We start from the raw sequence: 22,451 nt of genomic DNA, 5'->3' as shown, positions 1-22,451 counted from the left end.
ATATGGAATTTAAGTAGGTACTTGTTTATGGTTGAATTCCAAAACATAAAATAAATATTTTTTCAAAAATGGCATTCTTTTTGCAAACGTCAAACTCCGGTCGTCTCACCAACAAAGGGGTGTACTTATGTAGGAATACGATTTTTAAAAATGCATTGAATTTAATATTATTTTAGTGTTACGAAAAATCTAATAAAAAGAAATAAATGGGTAGAAATTATAAGGAAAGAATCTGATTGAGATCCACAAAAAACAAATGCTGTTTGTAAAAATTCAAAACAAACTTTTTTATACACAAAAAAACAATATCTTTCCATTTTTTTGCAAATGCATTCTCCTCTAATGCAACCCTGGTAGATCGATGAATAAAACATTTATGCTCCTAACTTTTTTTTACAAATTCGATTGAAGATTTTAATATCTACGAACACGCACTGCGCAAAGATCTATATTTTTCTTAAAACCGCACGTAAATCGGTTAAGCCGTTTAGGAGGAGTACGGTGACATCACACGTACAGAGGAATTATATATATATATAAAGATATATAATTCTTCTGTACGTTTAATGTCGCTGAACTTCCTCTTAAACAGCTAAACTGATTTACGTGTGGTTTTCAGCGAAATGTAGATTTTTGCGCTGCGCGGTGTTCGTAGATATAAAAATTTAAATCGCAAATGCCAAAAAAAGTTAGAAGCGTAAATCTGTTTTCCATTGACCTACCAGGTTCGCATTCGACGAGAATGCTACTACTACTATCACGCCATTTCCCCGTAGGGGTAGGCAGAGAGAATGGACCGCCGCACACGTCTATCTTGGCATATATTCCTAGCTTCTTCCACATTCTGCTTTTGACATGACCAGACTTAAGATTTTTTGTGAAATAATTGACTTCTTCAGATTGTATTAAACTTCAGTGTGACATTCAAAATATAATTGAATGGAGCTAACAAAACAAATTATTCTTCGATGTTTTGTAATGTCATACACAAGAGCATCCAAAATAATATACTATCGTAATCTCATGGGCGGAGTGAGGCTTGAAAGGGCTTCAACGTCCAGAGATCTCGGGGTGTTGTTTGACGCTCATTTATCTTTTAATCTTCATACATTTAAACTATGTAATGACTCCCTTTAAATGCTTGTTTTTGTTCTTAGAAATGCCAAGATCTTTTCTCACTCAGGTTATGAGAACATTGTATAATCCCTCGGTAAGAAGTCGTTTGGAGTTTAGTTCCCATTATTTGGTCGCCACATGAGGCGCGATGCTCTTTGATGGTGGAGAGAGTGCAGAAGAAATTTTGGCTCTATCTGTACCTAAAAGAGTGTGGATATTATCCTTGGCTCTTACCAACCGACTTTTTACTTGGGATGCTAGGCTAACAGTCATATGGAGGAGGCGGGACGTTCATATGGGTGTTCATTTTTCCCAGGTGATTAGTGGTCGCCTACATAACTCAGGGAATTCTGATGGATGTAGGTCTGTTCGTTCCTGATAACTAGATTGTTTTACCTACCACGATGCAGAATCAACCCGCCAATGGTTATGCCGGTTGATAGAGCATTCTTGCTACTTAATCGCATCACCTCGGATGTCGACACATTTCACGACAGTGGGCCTTCCTTTAGAAAGAATTTTCTAACTTTTAATTTTTCTTTTTACATTTTGTTATATTATTTTAATAACATAACTATCTACTATACTCTGTGTTCTTGGACTTTGCAACAATGTTGATTGGACTCATAAATGTAATAAACCAAGATCGGTGATCAAACATAGCATTTCCAAAACAAACTAAAACGATTTTTTCCGAGTATCTTAGCCTTGCACATGACACGTGAGGCTAGTAAATACAGGGGTGTAAATAAAAATAAATTGAGTTACATGATCGCCTTCTGGGGAACTGGTAACAAGACAAACATAACAAGAATACAAAGACAACAAAATAAAATTCTTAAACTAACATACAACCTACCCTACCTGACCTCTACGACTGAACTGTACAAAAAAACACACCAGTTTGACATAAACTACTTGACTAAAATTGAGACCTAAAAATTGTGCACAAAATAACACTGGGAAACATACAAGACAACGACATAATATTAGTCAAAAATGCTGACATACACAAACATAACACCAGACAACAACAACACTAGCATATTGAAAAAGCAAAGACAAACACAGGACAGTCAAAAATACTACATAATGGACTTAAACACTACAACGACTTACCTTACTACTTGATTGGCGGCCTCCGTGGTGTAGTGGTCAAGACGCTTGACTCAGGCACGGAAGGTTCCGGGTTCGATTCCCGGTGAGAACACAAAAATAAAATGTGATTTTTCTCAAGCCTGGGTGCTCTGTGATGTAATTCACCACTGTAATTAGGCCTCCTGGCCTGTTGTGGTGCAAAAAAAAAAAAAATTGTAAAAAAAAAACAAAAAATTGATTACTTTTACTGGAGACAAATTTAAAATCAATCTGAAAAAGCACATGATGACTGAACTAACTAGACTAGACGAGACATAAAATGACTAGACAATATAAAATTTCTAATGTAAGGTTTTTTTTTAATTGTGAATAAATAAAAAAAAATATAACAAAAACTATAATTTGTGATTTATTATTGTATTTAAAATGAATTGGGGTTTCTTTATGTAATGTTCTTAATATCTGAATAAATAAATCTATAGAAAATCATCCCCGCCGAAAAATGTTGAAAATGGCTACTATCCCCGTTTGATTCTAAGGTCCTTGAATGCGTTAATGTCGCCTTGCGGCGCACTGCAGCACGCTGCATCAAGCATTCTAGCGCATGATAGCGTCGTGCGCCCGTTCCGTCCACGCTATTCTATGCTGTGTCCACAGAGCGTATTGTACGTTTCCAGCCATGTATAATATGTTGGTACTGCGGCGCTCGGCGCTCGGCGCTCGGCGCTCGGCCTGTGGCCTAGAATCGAGATCGGAAAATGTAGGTCGGTCGATACTGCGGACTCGTATCGCGAACCGAACATTATATTATGTATTGTATTACAACACAGACGGAGAACCCGTCGTTGAAGAAGAATACAGTTCTTTATTGTGAAATATAACGTTTTACTTTTACACATTAAAAAAAAAAAAAAAATATTTTACCAATTTTTCACGCCCATGAGGCTTTTACATACATGGAAGTTTATTATATAAATAAAAAACGAGCGATACTTTAATCCACAAATTTGGAATATCCAGTGACCGGTTTCATCGCTTTCGCGACATCTTCGAGACTGGTATCTTTATTAAGGGAGTTCAATGTATTCATACAAAACAGAGGTAAGGATAGATAATTCAAAGTTATATGAAAGTAAATTAAATGATTGTTTTTCAGAAATCATAATTTACAAAATCACACTCACGAAGGATAGGACACTAATAATAAAATAAAATACTTAAAACTTATTAAAATAGCATTAAATCCACTCATTAGTTAACCCGAAGAAAAATTTTTGATAATGATCCTTACGATAAAAATAACTTTATTTAATTTACTTTCATATGACTTATCATAGAATTATCTATCCTTACCTCTATTTTGTATAAACACATTAATCTCCTAAATAAAGATACCAGTCTCGAAGATGTCACGAAAGCGATGAAACCGGTCACTGGATATTCTAAATTTGTGGATTAAAGTATCACTCATCTTTTATTTATATAATAAATTACAATTAACTTCCATCTAGAATTTTAACTTACAAACTTAAATATTATACATGGGAGTTATATAAAATATGATGTTTACTAACAGAGATGGATATGTTCTTATCATCACTATGGCTGCATCATATGCATGGCATGTGATGTTAATGACCTTATCTCCTTTAGTGGATTCACTACTTTTTTTTATTCTTAAAAACGTTTATTCTGCTTGTGTAAGAAAAAGTTTTTGGCGTATATATTGTTGTGCTATATTTAGTTATAAAGGTGCTAAACTTGCTTTGTTTCTTTGTTGTTTTCAATATGTGTTATTTTTTTAAATATTAATATTATTTTTGTCCCGAATTGAGTTGTTGTAACTCCTGTGAATGTAATTTAACGTATCATAGTTGTAAAATACTTTGTGTTATATGATTTATAAAAATAAAAAAAAAACATAAAATACAAAAATACAGCATAAAGCAATAAAAGATAAAACAGTGTTTAGAAGTAAATTTGGTATAAAAAAAAAATATTGAAATACAACACAAAGAAATGAAAGATAAGATCTAAATTTGTTGGAACAGAGAGGGAAAACATTTTTGAGAAGCAAATATGTCAAGATATTTACAGGGCTTATGACCTGTTATTGGCTGGTTTAGGTGACCACTTTACACACTGTGTAACATTCGCCATTCTGCCTATGTTGAAACATCCACATATCCTCAACTCTTTCATCTGTAGACTTTTGTGAAGTAAAAAAGCTGAAACCTTTATCACGTGGGTGAGATTTATCCGGTTGGATTAATTCACCTACGAGGCAACGCCTGAAAACAATGTTCCATTTTTTAAACTTTTTCTTTGACCAGTTAGTTAATTCAACAATGTTTTGCGTTTTTGTAATTTACCCAAATATATCAATTTTGGTGGGCATTTTCAACGAGTTGTAAATAACTCACTATTAGAAAATGGAAATCAAGTTGGGGTAGAGTGGGGCTCAAATCTCTGACCTCTGATCCGTGAGTCCGCAACACTAGCCACGAGACCACAACCCGATTCATAATCTATACCTTAATAATGTCAAACCATTTCTCAAGGGCTTCTGGTTTGATATGTTGCCCCATAATATAACGGCTTAAATATTTTGTTATGTGTAATGTTATTTTGAATTGAGTGTTTTCGACTGGTCTCCTAACCTTGAACGTACTGTGTTTAAAAACTCCCTCGACTCACTATGTGGTAACCTGCGGTTACCTTAGGGTAATCATAGGTAAATTGAGGTTAGGAAATGATCGCCTGATAATCGTTGTCTCTGTTCATCTTATTAAAATTAAATGTGCGTCTTGCTTAGTGATCTTACATTTTTCTTCTCCAGCCTTGTTCTCTCCACTGCTGGGTAAAGGCCTCTTCCAAACGTCTCCATTCCTTGGTATCACACGCTTTTATCATCCATGTTTTACCGGCTATCGAGGCTTCCAACACTTCCCTTGTTTGCCCATGGTCTCTACTTTATTATTCTGTGGTTCATCTGTCATCATTTTGTCTCGCCAAGTGTCCTGCCCACTGCCATTTTAATATCGCTGCATGATCTATGATATTTAGGACTCCAATTCAGCATCTTATTTCTTAATATCTTGTTGTCGCTTAGCTATACACCGAGCGTCTGTTTTTCCATGAATCGTTGTGTGCATTTTAGTTCTGGTTACTTTTCTGTGCCACGTACATGGTGTCTAGTCCGCATGTCGTCACCGGCAATATATACGATTCATAGACTTGTCTTTTTAACCATACTGAGACTTGTTTATTTTTAAAAATGTACTTTAGCTTGCCAAAAGCAGCCCATCCCAACAAAGCCCTTTTTTTATATTTTTATTTTTAAATCATGTTATACAAAGTATTTTACAAGTATAATACGTTGAATTACATTCCTAGGAGTTACAACAACTCAATTCGGGACATAAATAATATAAACATGTAGAAATAACACATATTGAGAACAACAAAGAAACAAAGCAAGTTTAGCACCTTTATAACTAAATATACAACAATAATATATACGCCTAAAACCTTTTTCTTACACAAGCAGAATAAACACATTAAAAAAAACGCTTTAAGGAATAAAAAAAAATAGTGAATCTACTAAGGGAGATAAGGTCATTAACATCACATGTCATGCAGATGATGCTACCATAGCGATGATGAGAACATATCTATCTCAATATTTTGAGTTTGTCCAAATTTTTGTAGACAAGAACTGGATTCAACTCCCTGGAGAGCTGTTTATATTAAAATATTACAACGCAGATGAAGAACATTTAAGAGAAGGTAATATAGAAGTCTAGATATAGAAGTCTAATATTGTTGATAAATTACGTGGTCCACGAAAAAGTATAGAAATTGAAAAAATAATATTTTCAGGCGTTGCCTAGTATGTAGGTGAAATAATTCAATTGGATGAACCTCACCCGCATAAATAAAGGTTTCAGCTCTTTAACTTCACAAACATCAACAGATGAAAGAATTGAAGGAAGATAGATGTTCAAACATAGGCAGAATGGTGAATATTACACAGTGTGTAAAGTGACAGGTCATAAGCCCTGTAGATGCCTATACTTCTATATTACCTTCTCTTAAATGTTCTTCATCTCTGTTGTAATATGTTAATATAAACAGCTCCCCAGGGAGTTGAATCCAGTCCCTGTCTACAAAAATTTGGACAAACTCAAAATATTGTGAATAATATATACGCCTAAAACCTTTTTTTACACAAGCAGAATTAACGTATACAAAAAAAACGCTTTTAAGAATATTAAAAAGTAGTGAATCTGCTAAGGGAGATAAGGTCATTAACATCACATGCCATGCAGATGATGCTGCCGTAGCGATGAGGAGAACATATCTATCTCAGTTAGTAAACATCTGGATGCCTAAGAAATGTCGTATAGTACAATGAACACACGATTATTGGATACAAAATTTGGATATACAAAACGTGTGTCTGATCAAATCATGGTGTATACAACAGAGGCGAGGATAGATAGAGAGAAAATAAAAAATACGGAAAACCAAGTAGAAAAACTAAATAGAAAAACCAAATAACTGCTCAGAACGTCAGAGATGGAAGTACTAAAGGCAATCGCAGGGAAACCCAACTTCTTGGTAACTTCTTCTTGGGGAACTCCACTGTCTGGTTCTTTTTACCATTCGCCATACCTTTTATAAAATACTGGTTTCCATTCCCATCTTCGCTTTACCAGATTGAATAAACTTTTTTGTAAACTAACTTGTAAAAACGATTATACATCAAATTCATTTATAAGACGTACCTGTGATAATTATAATGGACTCAGCATTAGTGTAGACACTTTTAACTGAGTTTCGCATTTATACAGAAAATTTCTTCGTGGCGTTGATTATTTGGGATAGTTTCTAAATGTACATCTTGCGTGGATTATAATATGTACCGCATGTAATGTATGTGTTTGTGTATGTTTTATATATGCATGTGTGTATATGTATGCGTTCATATATGTGTGCATGGATGACTCCGAGGGTGCATCGGTATTTTGATTTATTATCAATAATAATTACCTCCATGAAAAACGTAAAATTCAACGATTATTTTTTTCTCACTAAGTGTTTTTTGTGTCACATTTATATTTACATCTTTTGCTTAGTTTGTGAAAACTTAATTGGTCTTTTAAAAAAAAAACTTCTTGTGAATTTTTATGTTTTCGGAATAATATAATTAAAAAAAACGTATCTTAAAAAAACATTTAAAAATAAATTAATACTTGCAGTTTTTTGTAAATATTTAAGATGTGTGAAAAGATAAATAAAACTTAAAAAATATACATGGTTCAACTTTTTTTTAGAGGGAAGAGAGACATATAACGAGACGGCCTCCGTGGTGTAGCGGTTAAGACGCTTGAATCACACACGGAAGGTTCCGGGTTCGATTCCCGGTGAGCAAGCCTGGGTGTTCTGTGATGTAATTCACCACTGTAATTGGGCCTCCTGGCCTGTTGTGGTGAAAAAAAACAAGTCATAACATACTACGAATACTGATAAAAATGCGTTGAATAAATTTTTAAAAAATAATTGTATTTTTAAAATCAATATAGGTTTGTGTAGATGTGTTTTCATATATAATTTTAAATAAAAAATTATAAAACAATATGTCTCTACAAAAACGCGACAGACGACGGCTTAAACTATATAAAGAACTAGTGGACGTCAGACGTTGTCCTGCCGAACGTTGGCTTCCATGCTATTAGCTTGGAAAAAGATTTTTCATTGATAAGTAGGTACCTAATTACTTGTTTGTGATTAAATTCCAAAACTTAAATTGATAATATTTCATTTAAGCAGGTACCTAGGTACTTGTCTATGGTTGAATTCCAAAACATAATATAAATGTTTTTTCAAATATGGCATTCTTTTTGCAAACGTCAAACTCCGGTCGTCTTACTAACAAAGGCGTGTACTTATGTAGAAATGCGATTTTTAAAAATGCATTAAATTTATGTTATTTTAGTGTCATCAAAAATCAAATAAAAGGATATAAATGGGTAGAAATTATAAGGAATTTAAGGAAAAAATCTGACTGAGATCCACAAAAAACAAATGCTGTTTGTAAACATTCAAAAACAAACTTTTTTTATTAACAAAAAAACAATATCTTTCATTTTTTTTGTAAATGCATTCTCCTCGAATGCAATCCTGGTAGATCGATGAATAAAACATTTATGCTCTTAACTTCTTTTTTACATACTCGATTGAAGATTTTAATATCTACGAACACGCACAGCGCAAAGATCTATATTTTTCTGAAAACCGCACGTAAATCGTGATATCACACGTACAGAGGAATTATATGTATAAAGATAGGTATACCATGTATTGAAATAAAAGAAATATGGACAAAACAAGAAGATAGTGGTAAGGAAAAGTTGGAAATTGATAAGGACTGGTAGAGGATGATTGAAGGAAAGTAGGAGTAAAAAATTGCATTTGATTTAATGATTAAGAGCAAAAAAAGAGACAAAACGTCTATTCTCTGTTATTCTGAATCAAGCCTGTTAGTTCTCTCGTGTAGACTATTAAAATTCTCGTAAAATTTTTCACATACACGCGAAATGGTAGAATGTTTCCAATGATTAGTTTTAATGTTAGGATTATAGTAAATATTAGACAGTCTAGTCGGTCTGGAAGGGACACTGTTAGCAAGTTGATTAATTAGTTTTGGGGAATCAAATTTATAACTTACAATTTTGTAAAGCAGGATCTGATAATTTATACAAAATAATCGAATACAATATAGTAAAAAATATTTTGTACGTGCGTAATGATTCAATGAGAATAATTCCTAAGAGATTATTGGCAAAAGTTTTGAGAGTATCATGAAAAATGACATTTTGCGGGCCAAAGGTGTGTGGTATGTAGCATTACTGGAAAATAAAAGTAGTTTAAATATGTCCCAATGTCTGAGTGTTCTCAATCCTGCATTTATTTGTGTTTTATTGAGGAAGAAATAAAAGTATGCCTAAATGTGATATCAATGTGAATGGGGTTATACTAAAACAGGTAGAGGAATTCGTGTACCTGGGAAGTATGTTTATTTGGGATGGAATGACTGAGAAAGATATTGAAAGGAGGGTGAGTGCCGGGAACAGAGTAAAGGGTGCGCTTAAATCAACCTTGGCAAATAAATATTTGTCGCAAGAGGCAAAATTAGCAGTTCACAATGAAGTCCTGGTCCCGACCCTGATGTGTGGACTTGGAAAAACAGGGATGAAAGTAGGGTGAATGCTGTCGAAATGCGATCTCTCAGGTGAATGTGTGGTAAAACTGTGTACGATAGATGCACAAATGTCGAGATCCGTACAAGAATCAGATTGCGGTCCCGCGGCTAGTGTTGCGGACTCGCAGATCAGATATCCGAGGTTCAGACCCCACTCTATCCCAACTTGATTTCCATTTTCTAATAGTGAGTTATTTACAACTCGTTGAAATTGGCCAGCAAAATTGAAATATTTATGTAAATTATAAGAACGCTAATATTTCTTTCATATTTTTTTATTTTAATACGAGTATGTAAGGCTGAGATAAGCACTATCGACAAAATCAAGAAAGGAGCTCTGCGTAGGTTCGGATAAGTAGAGCGAATGGACGGCGAAAGAACGGCTGAAAATATTTACAATGCGAATGTTGACGGATGCAGAAATAGAGAAAGACCGAGAAAGACGTGGCATGACCAAATCCAACAGATACTCGAAGATAGACATTAGAGTGAGCCGATGATGTATGAAGTTTTTTATTTTTTAGACAGCAAAGTGAAAGGGGTCTAAAAAGTTGCATTTTGGATAACATTGAACGTGAAAAATATTTAAAAAAATATTTCATACTAGGTACTTTTTCTCTTAACCGAGTTTTGAAGTTTATCACTGTCTAAACATCGTTTATCCATAGTAATATTATTTATTTAGTAATAAATTATTTTTTTGATATTAAAGATATAACTTAATCACATTTCAAATTTGAATACGTTTTAAAACTACCGAAATGCAAAAAGATTACACTCCGCGAAACTGATTCCGTTGAGCGCCTGGCAAATATAGACGAAAACAACGGCCCATTTAATCAATGCTACTCATTTATTACAAAACAAAGTGCAACTCACACCCTCAGATGCTTATTTAATAATGTTTAATGCACATTAAAAAAAATAATTGGACTGATTTTCTTACTTAAATACGAAATGACAGCCGGTGTAGAGCAAAAAATTGAATTTTTCAAAAACTTTAAGCCCTGGTTGAGGGCCAAAAGCAGTATCAAATTTAAAAAAAATATTTTTGCATTCCGAGTAATCCAAAAGGCAACTTTTTAGACCCCTTTAATTTCAAAATTCGGAAAAAAAAATTATCGGCCTACCCTAATGGACATGTTAAAAGTCGTAATAATTATCAGCAAAGATAGAGTGATGTGGCGTTCTAGCATCTCTGCCTACCCTTACGGAGAAACGGCGTGATGGTTTGTTTATTGAAGGGTTTCGTATTTAATGGTTTAATATTTTATGGAGGAATTTTATTAAAAAAATAACGTGATGAGAATGATGTCTATCTCTAACGTGATAATGTTTTCGCGTCGGCCCGTAAGACGCGCCGCAATTTTTGGTTGAATTTGCGTAGTCAAAAGTGCGTCTTATGGTCCGAAAAATTCGAAATGTGCTTCGCTAGGTAATCCGGTGCAACGCTGATAAATTGTGTCATGTCTCCCTCTCCAGAGTAGCGCGGCGCATTCGGGGCCCACACGGCAAGTCCTCGGTGCTGGCCCAGCGGAAAACTATCGATTGGCGCCTCCCTCCCCACGCCCCAATACACACACGCGCGCTGTGGCCACGGCGTACGTACACACCCACGCCCGTAGTGGATGTCGAAGATTAAGCGCAGAAATAGGTCACGCGGCCATCCGCCCCCACCGCGTCACTGCGCACGCGCGCGCGGCCCTGCGCCCGCCGCCATCTTTGTTTTCGTTCCGTCTCGCTCTGGCCCTTTGCGGCGACGGTCTACGCTATTATTGTTAATTGATTTCGCACGTGAAATTAATTAGCTTAACGTGCGCGCTAATGCTATTTTTTTCCGACGTGTTGAAATGTTAGAAATAATTATTATTTGTCGGCCTCGTGGTGTAATAGTTAGCGCATTTGCCTACCATGCAAGAGGTCTCGGGTTCGATTCTCTGCATGGTTGACATGAAATATTAATTCAAAAGGGTGTTTTTATACTACAATATTTAAAAGTCCTGGACTGGTACCTGAAGCGTAAGACTGATTATCTTACCTTCATGTAATAAAAACGATCAGGTTACGCTGCGATTGGTATGCTAATGCATTGCCCTATACATCATTAGGTGTGGAAAGACAATAATAATAATAATAATAAATAAAATATTTACTTCTGTACATCTTTGAAGCCCAAATCACAAACTAGCCGGCCTCTGCAGCTTGGTATTTTATTAACTTACTTATTATGGTGGCCTCCGTGGTGTAATGGTCAAGACGCTTGACTCACACAAGGTTCTGGGTTCGATTCCCAGTGAGAACACAAACATTCACCATGTATGTAGAACTGTTGATTTCCCAAATAAAATAAAATAAAACAAGCTACAAAAAGCGGCTTGGTGGGATTTTAGTTTTAGTAAAAATATAACGAGTGTTTTTTTTTTCAATTGTAAAAATGTATGATTATACTATTAAAATAAATAAAATAAATAAATGTGATTTTTCTCAATCCTGGGTGTTCTGTGATGTAATTTATCACTGTAATTGGGCTTCCTGGCCTGACGTGGTGCGAAAATAAATAAAATAAAAAATATGTTTCAACAATTTTGCGAATCAAACCAACGCACGTCTTGCTTAAAGTTTGTCTACGAACTGACAAGTAAATGAATGTATTGATAGAATTATTTTAATACGCCACTGCGCTCCCCGAGTCAAAACTTGTAAGATATATATTTATGTGGAGACCTGGCGGCTCCAGCGTTTTTTTTAATGACTAAGATAAATTATTGAAATTAAATTTAAAATAGAATTTACGGACATGACGCTATTTTTTTTACAACTACGTGCGATGCGACGTCCGAACGGCCGCCGCCATTTTTGTTTTCGTGCCGTCTCGCTCCCGGCTCTTGCGTCCCGCTCTCGCCCCGCTGCGTCTCGCTCCCGCGCCGGGGTTGCCTACTACGGGACGTAACATCGTGACGCGTTGCCTACGCCGGCGCGTATCTGGGGCGAGTTGTGTCATAAATATTGTTGTTATTTATAGGCGCGGATCGAGTGGGGAGGCGCGGCCCACTTACCTACTGAATTTATTATGTTATTAAGAATACACAGGTTTTTTGCCTTGCTTTGTATGCATTCTGAATTTGGGCAATGGTTAACGATGCTTAGTACTAATAAATTGTGTCCAAACAAAAAACCAATTAAGTAAATTAGGTTTTTCTGCCCTTTATTTATTTCTTATTTAACAACAAATTATTCAACAACGTATTTGTTTATTTAATAATTTTTATTTTAATTGTAAAATAGGCACACAAACATATTTTAATGTACAATATTTTTAGTTTGTTCAAATTCTTGTAGGTAACGACTGGATTCAACTCCCTAGGCAGCTGTTTATATAAACATATTACAACAGAGATGAAAAACATTTTTTAACAGGGAATGTGGAAGTCTATGGGTTTACGACCTGTCCTTGGCTGGTTTAATTGACCACTATACAAACTGTGTTAAATTCAACATTCTGTCAATGTTTAATGATATACTTTAAACATGCCCACCGCAAAGCTCATCATTTTGCAAAAAAACGTTTGTATATCGAGGACACACAAACAAACATCACCTTTTATAATATGAATCAGACTGTGGTCCCGTGGCTAGTGTCTCGGACTCACGGCTCAAAGGTACCAGGTTCGAATTCCACTCTACCCCAACTTGATTTCCATTTTATAATAGTAAGTTATTTACAACGGGTTGAAAATGGCCCTCGAAATTAAATATTTGAGTAAATTTTCTTGTATCCACGAAAAGATGCCTGTGTGGGATTTTTTCGTTTACTATTTTTCTATCAATATGTATTTCATTGATATGTAATTATGCTTTATTTTTTTAAATACTCTGAATCATATTTATTTCAAAAAAACAAAAAAAAACAAAAAAAAAAAAAAAAAAATAAATCGTAAGAACGCAAATATTCATTTTTACTATGAAAAATTATATATTAATATGAGGAAATTAAAACCAAAGTTAAACATTTCCACCTAAAACGGAAAATTAGTTATGGATGCCAAAATAAACTATACATAAAAACCTGTCTACCAAAATTATAGCGTAATTCAAAACCGTCTCTAAATCTTGCATAACCAGATTTTAATTATATTACTTGATACCGCAAACTAAGCATTCTCCATTGAGTTCTCAAATCTCACAATTCTTTTTTCAAAGTTTTTCGCAAATAATCCAGTAACTCCTTCAATGGAGATTATTAAGTTTGTTTCTAATAACTTCATATACATTAAGTGTGTTGTCCAGTTGTTTATTAAGATTTATGTTTATTTAATAATCATTATCATAAATAGTCTTTCATTCTTATTATTAACACGTATGCTTCCACTTTCCATCATGTTGTATCCTAACTCAACACAAAGCTCTTGGCCTCATAGAGTTAGAAATACGTTATTTATTTATATATACGCCCAATGGGCATTTTTAAGGACATATTTTTACATAGAAAATGATTATAAAGGAAAATAGAAAGACACAATGGTATATAGTAGACTTTGTGGGAGTGGAAGCGGGAGAGAGGTGTTTATAATTGAATTTGACTCAGTGATCGTTTGAAAGAAGACAATTTGTTATCAAAGAAATCAAGACTGGTATGTTTGTTGGCAGACCTAAGAATTCTGGGCACAGGGGAGTCTAAACCATAGTTAGTTCTATGGTTATCGGTATGGAAAAGTAAGTTTTGTCCGAGGTTTCTTGTTGGGATATTTCGTTTTATCAAGCGCAGTAGTTCAGGCGCATCAAAGAGTGAGTTGAGAATTTTAAACAGGACTAAAAGGTCAAATTTCTTTTGACGGTCTTAAAGACAAAATATATTTAAGCTAGTTTCTAACTCATCATACGTATCTAGATAATCCCAATTTTCAGTCTATTTTTCTTAAAAATCGACGTTGAACTGATTCAATATTTTTGATGTGAACATCATAATATGGAGACCAGATAACAGAGGAATACTCTAGGTGCGGGCGAACTAGGGAACAGAAGAGAGCTTTAAGGGTATTGATATTTTTTGAGTCAGTTGTGCTTCTGTTTATAAATCCAAGGAGTTTTAAGGATTTATTGAAAACATGTTCAATATGAATTGTAAAAGAAAGTTTAGTGTTAAGTATAACGCCTAAATCTCGTATACTAGACCCAGATGATAACATTTCATCGTTTAGTGAGTGGTCGTATATGTTTGGATTTTCCAGACGACAAAATCTCATAACCTTGCACTTACTTAAGTTGAGATGTAGATTATTAGATGAGCCCCAGGTGCTAAAAGACGGTAAATCATATTGTCATTAATTAAAAAAAATATATGTACATATCTTTGTTTGAATAAATAAATAAATTATAACTGAGACCGGTACTTATAAAAACGTCGGTAAGTGTTTTAATTTTTAATGCAAATATTGACCAACGTTTTGAGTCTGGATTTACGCAAAGTGTATATTAATTTCACCAGTTTCATTTTAGCCATTATGACTTTTGCTAACTTTTCCTCCCAGTATTTTGTAATTTTTCTTTGATATAAGCATCCTTTGTTAATTTAATACTTTTTGTATTTTGTATATTATAATTGTTGTTTTTGTGTTCTTAATTTTACCCACTAGTTGTTTGTATTGTTTTTAATATGTTTTTTATGTGTTCTGCTTTGTGTGCAATTGAATTTGTTTTGTGTTTTGTTTTAATAAATCACGTGTTTGTTTTTATTTGTTTCATTTCACCTGCTTTTTGTGTTATTAATTTGTTTTTTTGTTTGTTTTCCTTTACATCAGAACATATTTTTACCCGGGGGATTATAATCTGTACCTTGAATGATAAACCACGGCAGTCACATTGAAGAAAATAGTCGAATAGTCCAGAAACCGCATACGCGCATCAAACAGAAGGTGACTAAACTACTCTTAGTAGTAGTTTTACGTTTTGACCCAATCGTTTCTTTGTAGACATCGCTCAGTACGCAACTCCCGATTTGAATTCAACTATGCCGTGTTGTGTCGTTTTAAAGTATAGAAATACTGCTGGGATATTAAAGAAACAGGATGGGATCACCTTTCATGTGTTAGTAGCAAATGCATGTGCAAGTAGCAAATGCATCACTTAAAAATTGAATTATATTTTCATCTGTCAGATTGTCAAAGAAAACAAAATGGACATTTTGTTAGTGTTGTCAGGATAGTCAAATGTTTTAATAATAATAATAATTATTATGGACAACTTATATAGCGCCATTTTCGTAATATAATACCTCAAGGGCGCTTTACAAAGTGATTATATAAAGATATATAGTAGTCGAGGGGTGGACGAGGTGTGAAGAATATCTTGTCCTAGGAGGAGGAGAATTTATTAAGTGGACTGTAATTATTGTTAGGGCGGAAGGTTGCGTAACTCCACTAACCTGCTGATGATGAGGCGTGATGAGTGCTGGAACCCTGGTGAAGCTGGTGGTCGCGATACGCAGGCACAGCTTGTATGGAGCTGGCGGTCTAAATGGACACTGGCACAGCTCGCTTGATGATAAATTTTGATGAAAGAAAAGCACTTTACACGTAGAATGTTATTTGTGTACTGGAATTTTAACGTTGTTACCGGCACTCGCACGTTTAATTATTGTTGCGTGGAGTGCGTTAAGAAATGGAAAGGAGGGTAGGTACATATAGATTCAATTTTTTTTTTATATGGGAGTTGTATTATTTTTTACCTTGCTTATAATATACAAGGTTTATATTTCAAAAGAAATTTTTCTGCAATTACATTTCTTTAAATGTATCTAAACTGTTGGGATCAAGAGAAATATATTACAATGGGCCAATCAGGATTTGCTCATGTGGAGAAAAAACCACTTAAAATTCTTCAGGAGAAGCCGGCCTTATTGGCAGCAGTCAACGGGCCTGCCATTCCACTAGAGGAGTGTTCGGCATTTTGTTCCTTACTTTGGTTTATTTTACCAATTGCCTTCACTATATTGACCATGTATGATACTACCTCTCGTGTGAGTTCTTTATTACCTATCACCGATGGGATGTCGCGTAGATCTTTAGCCAAGCTTCCGCATCGCGCCTCCAGCTGTTGTCTTTGAAAGCTGAAAAAGGGGCAAATCATCAACAGGTGAGGGACATCTTGAGGAGTTTCAGCGTCTCTGAGAGTTTGAAGCGATGCAGGTGGCTCATGAATCCACTATGACCCGTAAGCATCTGGGTGAGCCAGCATTCTGCATTCTCCTGAAATCATAGGGAAAAACATTTTAGTTATACTTCTGGTAGTCTCACTCAAATAACGATCGTTTCAGATTTGAAGGGTCCTGCTTCTCATTTATGGATTAAGTTGAGAGCTGGTCCGAACAATAATACATATAAAAATAGCGTGTCTGCGGCTACTGATGCTTTTTGCATTAAAATAATGTTGACATCAGATTTTTATTTCAATCAAAAAAAGCATTTATATGACGAAAGTGGACTTACGTGTTTTATTCATGCATAAAATAGTTTATTCCGATAATTTATGCATTTTTAACTTCAAAACGGCAAAAAGTGGACTATCGTGATTTATCCTTTAAGGTACAGATATATTCTACAGTACGTTCACGGAGACTGGACCGCTGTCTACGTGCAAACCACGAGCCCACTGCGTGATATCGCATGATTGGCCCATTTCACACCACGGCAAAAATCTACACGGCATGATAAAATACTATACGGTGGATCGATATTTCGGTAGTCAGGTGGCAGAAGGGACCATCTGTAATTTTCAAAAATTTTCAGGAGAGCTGAAATTTAACTCATTTTCAAGACTTCAATACCCAAACTAAAATATTTTAGTGTTGCTTTTCAATAATAAATTACCATTCTAAATTACGGTGTTTTTTGTTTTTTTATTATATGCCTATTTACTGAAATATTGATTGAAACTTTTAAAAATTAAAAAACAGAAAAAAATACAGATGCTCCCTTCTGCCATCTGACTACCGATTTATTGTTTTACAATTTTTTTATTTGTATTATATAAATAGAAGACGAGTGATACTTTAATCCACAAATTTGGAATATCCAGTGACCGGTTTCATCGCTTTCGCGACATCTTCGAGACTGGTATCTTTATTAACGAGTTTAATGTATTTATACAAAACAGAGGTAAGGATAGAAGAATTCAAAATTATTTGAAAGTAAATTAAATAAAGTTATTTTTGTCTAAAGGATCATTTTCAAAAAAAATTCGGGTTAGCTTGTGGATCAAAGTATCACTCGTCTTTTATATATATAATAAAATCAAGAATTTTCACTTACAAACTTAAATGTTTCAATAGTTTACTTATTTAATTCCTGGCAAACGCAATGATCAGTACACCATAAGACCGACTAATCTCCAGTCGATTTCCTTTTGCAGGATTTTTACCTGAGAGTACTCGCTAAATTTAAATAATTATCATGGTAAAATTATCATTAAAATCTCTTTTGTTATTTGTTTATTCATATTTTTTGTCTTACAAACTATAATTAATAATAAAAATAATATGGCCTCACTGGGTACCCGTGCTGAGGACACTTAACAATATACTTTTTTTTAAAAATATTTTTACATTTGAGAATAAACAAAAAATACTAACTTAATAAACAGAAATAATTAACGAAATGTTCAGACAGTTTTAAACACTACGTATTTATGTTTATAATTAATTTATGTACATATTTATTATTTATATTACAAAACGCACGACTAATCTCCAGTCGATTTCCTTTTGCGGGATTTTTCCCTAAGAGTACTCGCTAAATTTTAATTTATTATCTTATTTTAATAATGATTTAGATAAAACTATCATTAAAATATCTTTTGTTAAGTTTTATTATATTATTTTAATCGGGTTGTGGTCCCGTGGCTAGTGTTGCGGACTCACAAATCAGAGGTCCGAGGTTCAAACCCCAATCTACCCCAACTGATTTCTATTTTCCAATGAGTTATTTACAACTCGTTTAAAATGGCCACCAAAATTGAAATATTAGGGTAAATTTTAATAACGCTAATATTTATTTTTTCTTTTTAAATAATTTATTAACCAAGGCGTTTTTATTGATTTTTTTACTAAGGTCGTTTAGAGTGAAAAGAATTTTATAAAAAAAAGAAAAATATCATAATTATAAATTTAAATACGTAAGTACTAACGAATCTTATAAATGTCAATTCACTGTAATTTTACCGTACCGTTTAGATTCAGATGATATTATGTGTGAAACAGGCTTTTTTTCGTCGGATATTACGCGGCTGGTTTGTTTATTTGGAAACTCTTGTAATAATGAACAGACTTAATTATATTATTGTAGTATGGAGGTCAGTCCTAAAAAAGCTCCTGACGTCACTGCAGATCTATTGTGACGGGTCGCCATAACTTAGTTATTTTCTTCCAAACCTCTAGAATTATAAGAGTCCAAAAACCACGTAAGCGCATCAAACTGAAGCCGACTAAACTACTCATAAATGAGTAGCTTTACGTTTCGGCCATTAGTTACCATGTAGACATTGCTTAGTACGCAACTGCCGATTTAAATTCAAATATGCCGTGTTGTGTCGTTTGCAAGTGTCTAAATACTGCTGGGTTTACAGGGAACAGGGTGAGATCACATTTCACGTGTAAGTAGCAAATGCACTAATAATATTATTTAACAATTTGATTATTTTACTATCTGTCAGAATGGGAGTGTAAATACTTGGGGATTCACATAACTGAAGATCGAAGCAGGCACAAAGAGCTTGCAAGCCGGCTAGGAATTGCTGGAGCATTTTTTAACATGATGCGTGTTGTCTGGAACTCTAGTCTATACTCGGTCAAACCAAAATGCCGATTATTCAACTCTTGTATATACCAGTGCTCCTATATGGGTGCGAATCTTGGCACTTTACCAAAGCTCAAAACACCAAACTTTTGAGTTTTGAATGTAAGTGCTTGAGTAGAATATTAGGTATAAGGTGGTTCGATCCGAAGTAAGTTCGAGAACGGACGCAGCAGCCTCATACAACGAGCGCCTTGAAGATGCGGTGGTGGTCCTGGCTTGAACACGTGCTGCGCATGCCTCAAGAGAATCTAAATCTAAGTTGCCTCTTCTTTAAACCTGCGGGCTCACGCTGTCTTGGAATATGTCCAAATGCTTGCAGACTGGCTGGATTTTCTCCCTAGGGCGTTATTCATATTTGAATTTGTTGCAATGGCCTAGTAGGTGAATTGGTTCAGCTGGATGAATCTCACCCACATGATAAAGATTTCAGCTATTTTACTTTAAAAAAGTCAACTTTCAGGCGTTGCCTAGTATGAAGGTGAAATAATTCAATTAGATGAATCTCACCCGCATAAATAAAGGTTTCAGCTCTTTAACTTCACAAACATCAACAGATGAAAGAATTGAAGGAATATAGATGTTCAAATATGGGCAGAATGGTAAATGTTATACAGTGTATAAAGTGGCCACTTAAACCAGCCAACGACAAGTCAATATCCCTGTAGATGCCTAGACTTCTATATTACCTTCTCTTAAATGTTCTTTATCTCTGTTGTAATATGTTAAGTTTAGAAAATATGGATGTTTAAACATAGGCAGAATAGCGAATGCTACTCAGTGTGTAAAGTGGCCACTGAAACCAGCCAATGACAGGTCATAAGCCCTATAAATGCCTAGACGTCCATATTCCCTTAAAATTATTAAAACTGGTCAAATATACTGTAAAACTTTTTTTTACTCATTATTTATCATCGATCAAACTAAAAACCATTCCAACTGTATTGTAGATTTGAATATTCACTCTTTTAACAAAACTGCTATTATCTCAGTTTCGTTTTCCTACGGCTGGTTGCTTTCTGAATAACTACGTTAATTTATCAACAAAAAAAGGGTCATGCCATTAGTCAATATCCATAGCTGTAAAAAATCATTGCTCTAGTGTTATAATCCAGGGAGGAAATATGGAAATACTTTTATATGAAGAAAAGTTACACAGTGTTTCCCTTAACCCGCTCATTCCCGTTCTGATACAAATTACAATTAATTTTTATCTCTTTTATCAAGCAAACCCTAACACATAAGAAAAATATCGAGCACCCTAAATAAATATATAAATCATTCATTTGAGAGAAAGTGGTGTAATCTAATTAGATCTAGTGAGCTTAGTAGCAAGACAAACATATTTATTTATATATACGACCAATGGGCATTTTTAAGGACATATTTATACATATTTGCTCTGCGAAATATGACAGAATAGTATCTGGCTAAACATCAGAAACTTTTCTGCGCATTTGTCGATCTGCAAAAGGCATTTGATAGAGTTGACAGAGAGAAATTGTGGACGATTTTATCGGAGTATGGAGTATATGGTAACCTGACAAGGGCTATTGCGTCACTGTATAAGGACAGCATAGCATGTGTGAAGGTGAATGGGTCATTCACATCGTGGTTTAATATTCCGAAAGGAGTCAAACAGGGAAGTGTAATGTCACCATGGTTGTTCAACATATACATCGATAACGGACTCAGTATTGATGTAGACATTTTTAACTGCACGTTGCATTTGTACAGAAAATTTCTTCATGGGGTCGATTATTTGGGATAGTTGCTGAATGTACATCTTGAGTGGTTTATGCTATGTATATGTGCCGCATGTAATGTATATGTTTGTGTATGTTTTATATGTGCGTTCATGTGTGTGCGTGGATGGCTCGGAGTGTGCATTCGGTATTCTTATTTATTTTAATTTATTACCTCCATGGAAAACGCAAATGTCAACAATTATCATTTTTTCACTTAAAATTCTTATTTATTTTTTATTTTTTGTCACATTTAATGTTTATATCTTTTTAATTTATGAAAACTTAATTGGTCTTTTTATGTTAAAAAATTGTTGTTTTTAGTACTTATTTTGTATGACTGTATGTTTTCTAAATAAAATAAAATAAATAAAATAAATAAAATAAATAAAATAAATAAAATAAATAAAATAAATAAAATAAATAAAATAAATAAAATAAATAAAATAAATAAAATAAATAAAATAAATAAAATAAATAAAATAAATAAAATAAATAAAATAAATAAAATAAATAAATAAATAACTGTATGAAAGAAGTGAAAGATTTAAGAATGGGAGCAAAAATGAGTGGTATAACTGTTAACTGTCTTCTGTATGCGGATGATGCCGTGCTTCTTGCTAGCAGCAAAGGAGACCCGCAACTCTTGGTAACAAAAGTCTACGATGTATGCAAGAAAAGCCATTTGCTTATGGATGTTGATAAATCCAAAGTGATGGTTTTTGAAAGGGATGAAAATATAACTAAATGTGAGATCAGCGTGAACGGAGATATTCTGAATCAGGTAGAAGAATTTGTGTACCTGGGAAGAATGTTTACTAGGGACGGAAAGGCCAATAAGATATTGAAAGGAGGGTGAGTGCCGGGAACAGGGTGAACGGTGCACTGAAATCTACTTTGGCAAACAAATGTTTATCGCGGGAGGCTAAACTAGCAGTTCACAACGGAGTTCTAGTTCCAACTCTAATGTATAGGAGCGAAGTGTGGAATTGGAAAAATAATGATGAAAGTAGGTTGAAAGCTGTCGAAATGCGATCCCTCAGGCGAATGTGTGGTAAAACGATGTATGATAGGTGCACAAATGTCGAGATCCGTGAAGTGTGTAAGGCTGAGACATACATTATTGACAGAATCAAGAAAGGGGTGCTGCGTTGGTTTGGACATGTAGAGCGAATGGACAGCGAAAGAACGGCTAAAAGGATCTACGATGCAAATGTTGATGGATGCAGAAAACGAGGAAGACCGAGAAAGACATGGCACGATCAAGTCCATCAAATACTTGAAGATGGACATGTCAAAAGTAGGAATAATCGGCGTGCGTGCATGCGAAGATGTATGAATGTAGAGGAAGCGAGGTCTGTATGCCAAGATAGAGTGTTA

At 34.4% G+C, this 22,451-nt stretch overlaps 1 protein-coding gene and 1 long non-coding RNA gene across 3 annotated transcripts in view; one reads left to right on the top strand and one right to left on the bottom strand.

Moving 5' to 3' along the window:
- The window catches only part of LOC148278627 (translational regulator orb2-like), a 273,697-nt gene that overhangs the window by 12,859 nt on the left and 238,387 nt on the right, over window positions 1-22,451 (top strand). The window lies entirely within an intron of this gene.
- LOC148278629 (uncharacterized) lies at window positions 1,010-2,691 on the bottom strand. The gene is made up of 2 exons (XR_015823139.1): window positions 2,457-2,691; window positions 1,010-2,255 (listed from the first exon to the last, which is right to left on the bottom strand). It is a non-coding gene; the product is annotated as an uncharacterized LOC148278629 (long non-coding RNA).

The sequence above is a fragment of the Micrasema longulum genome, unplaced genomic scaffold, assembly GCF_059751315.1.
Source record: "Micrasema longulum isolate JH-2025_06_02 unplaced genomic scaffold, ASM5975131v1 h1tg000850l, whole genome shotgun sequence".
Taxonomy (NCBI): Eukaryota; Metazoa; Arthropoda; class Insecta; order Trichoptera; family Brachycentridae; genus Micrasema; species Micrasema longulum.
Note: the sequence above shows the minus strand (reverse complement) of the source record. Positions and strands in the feature narration are given on the sequence as shown.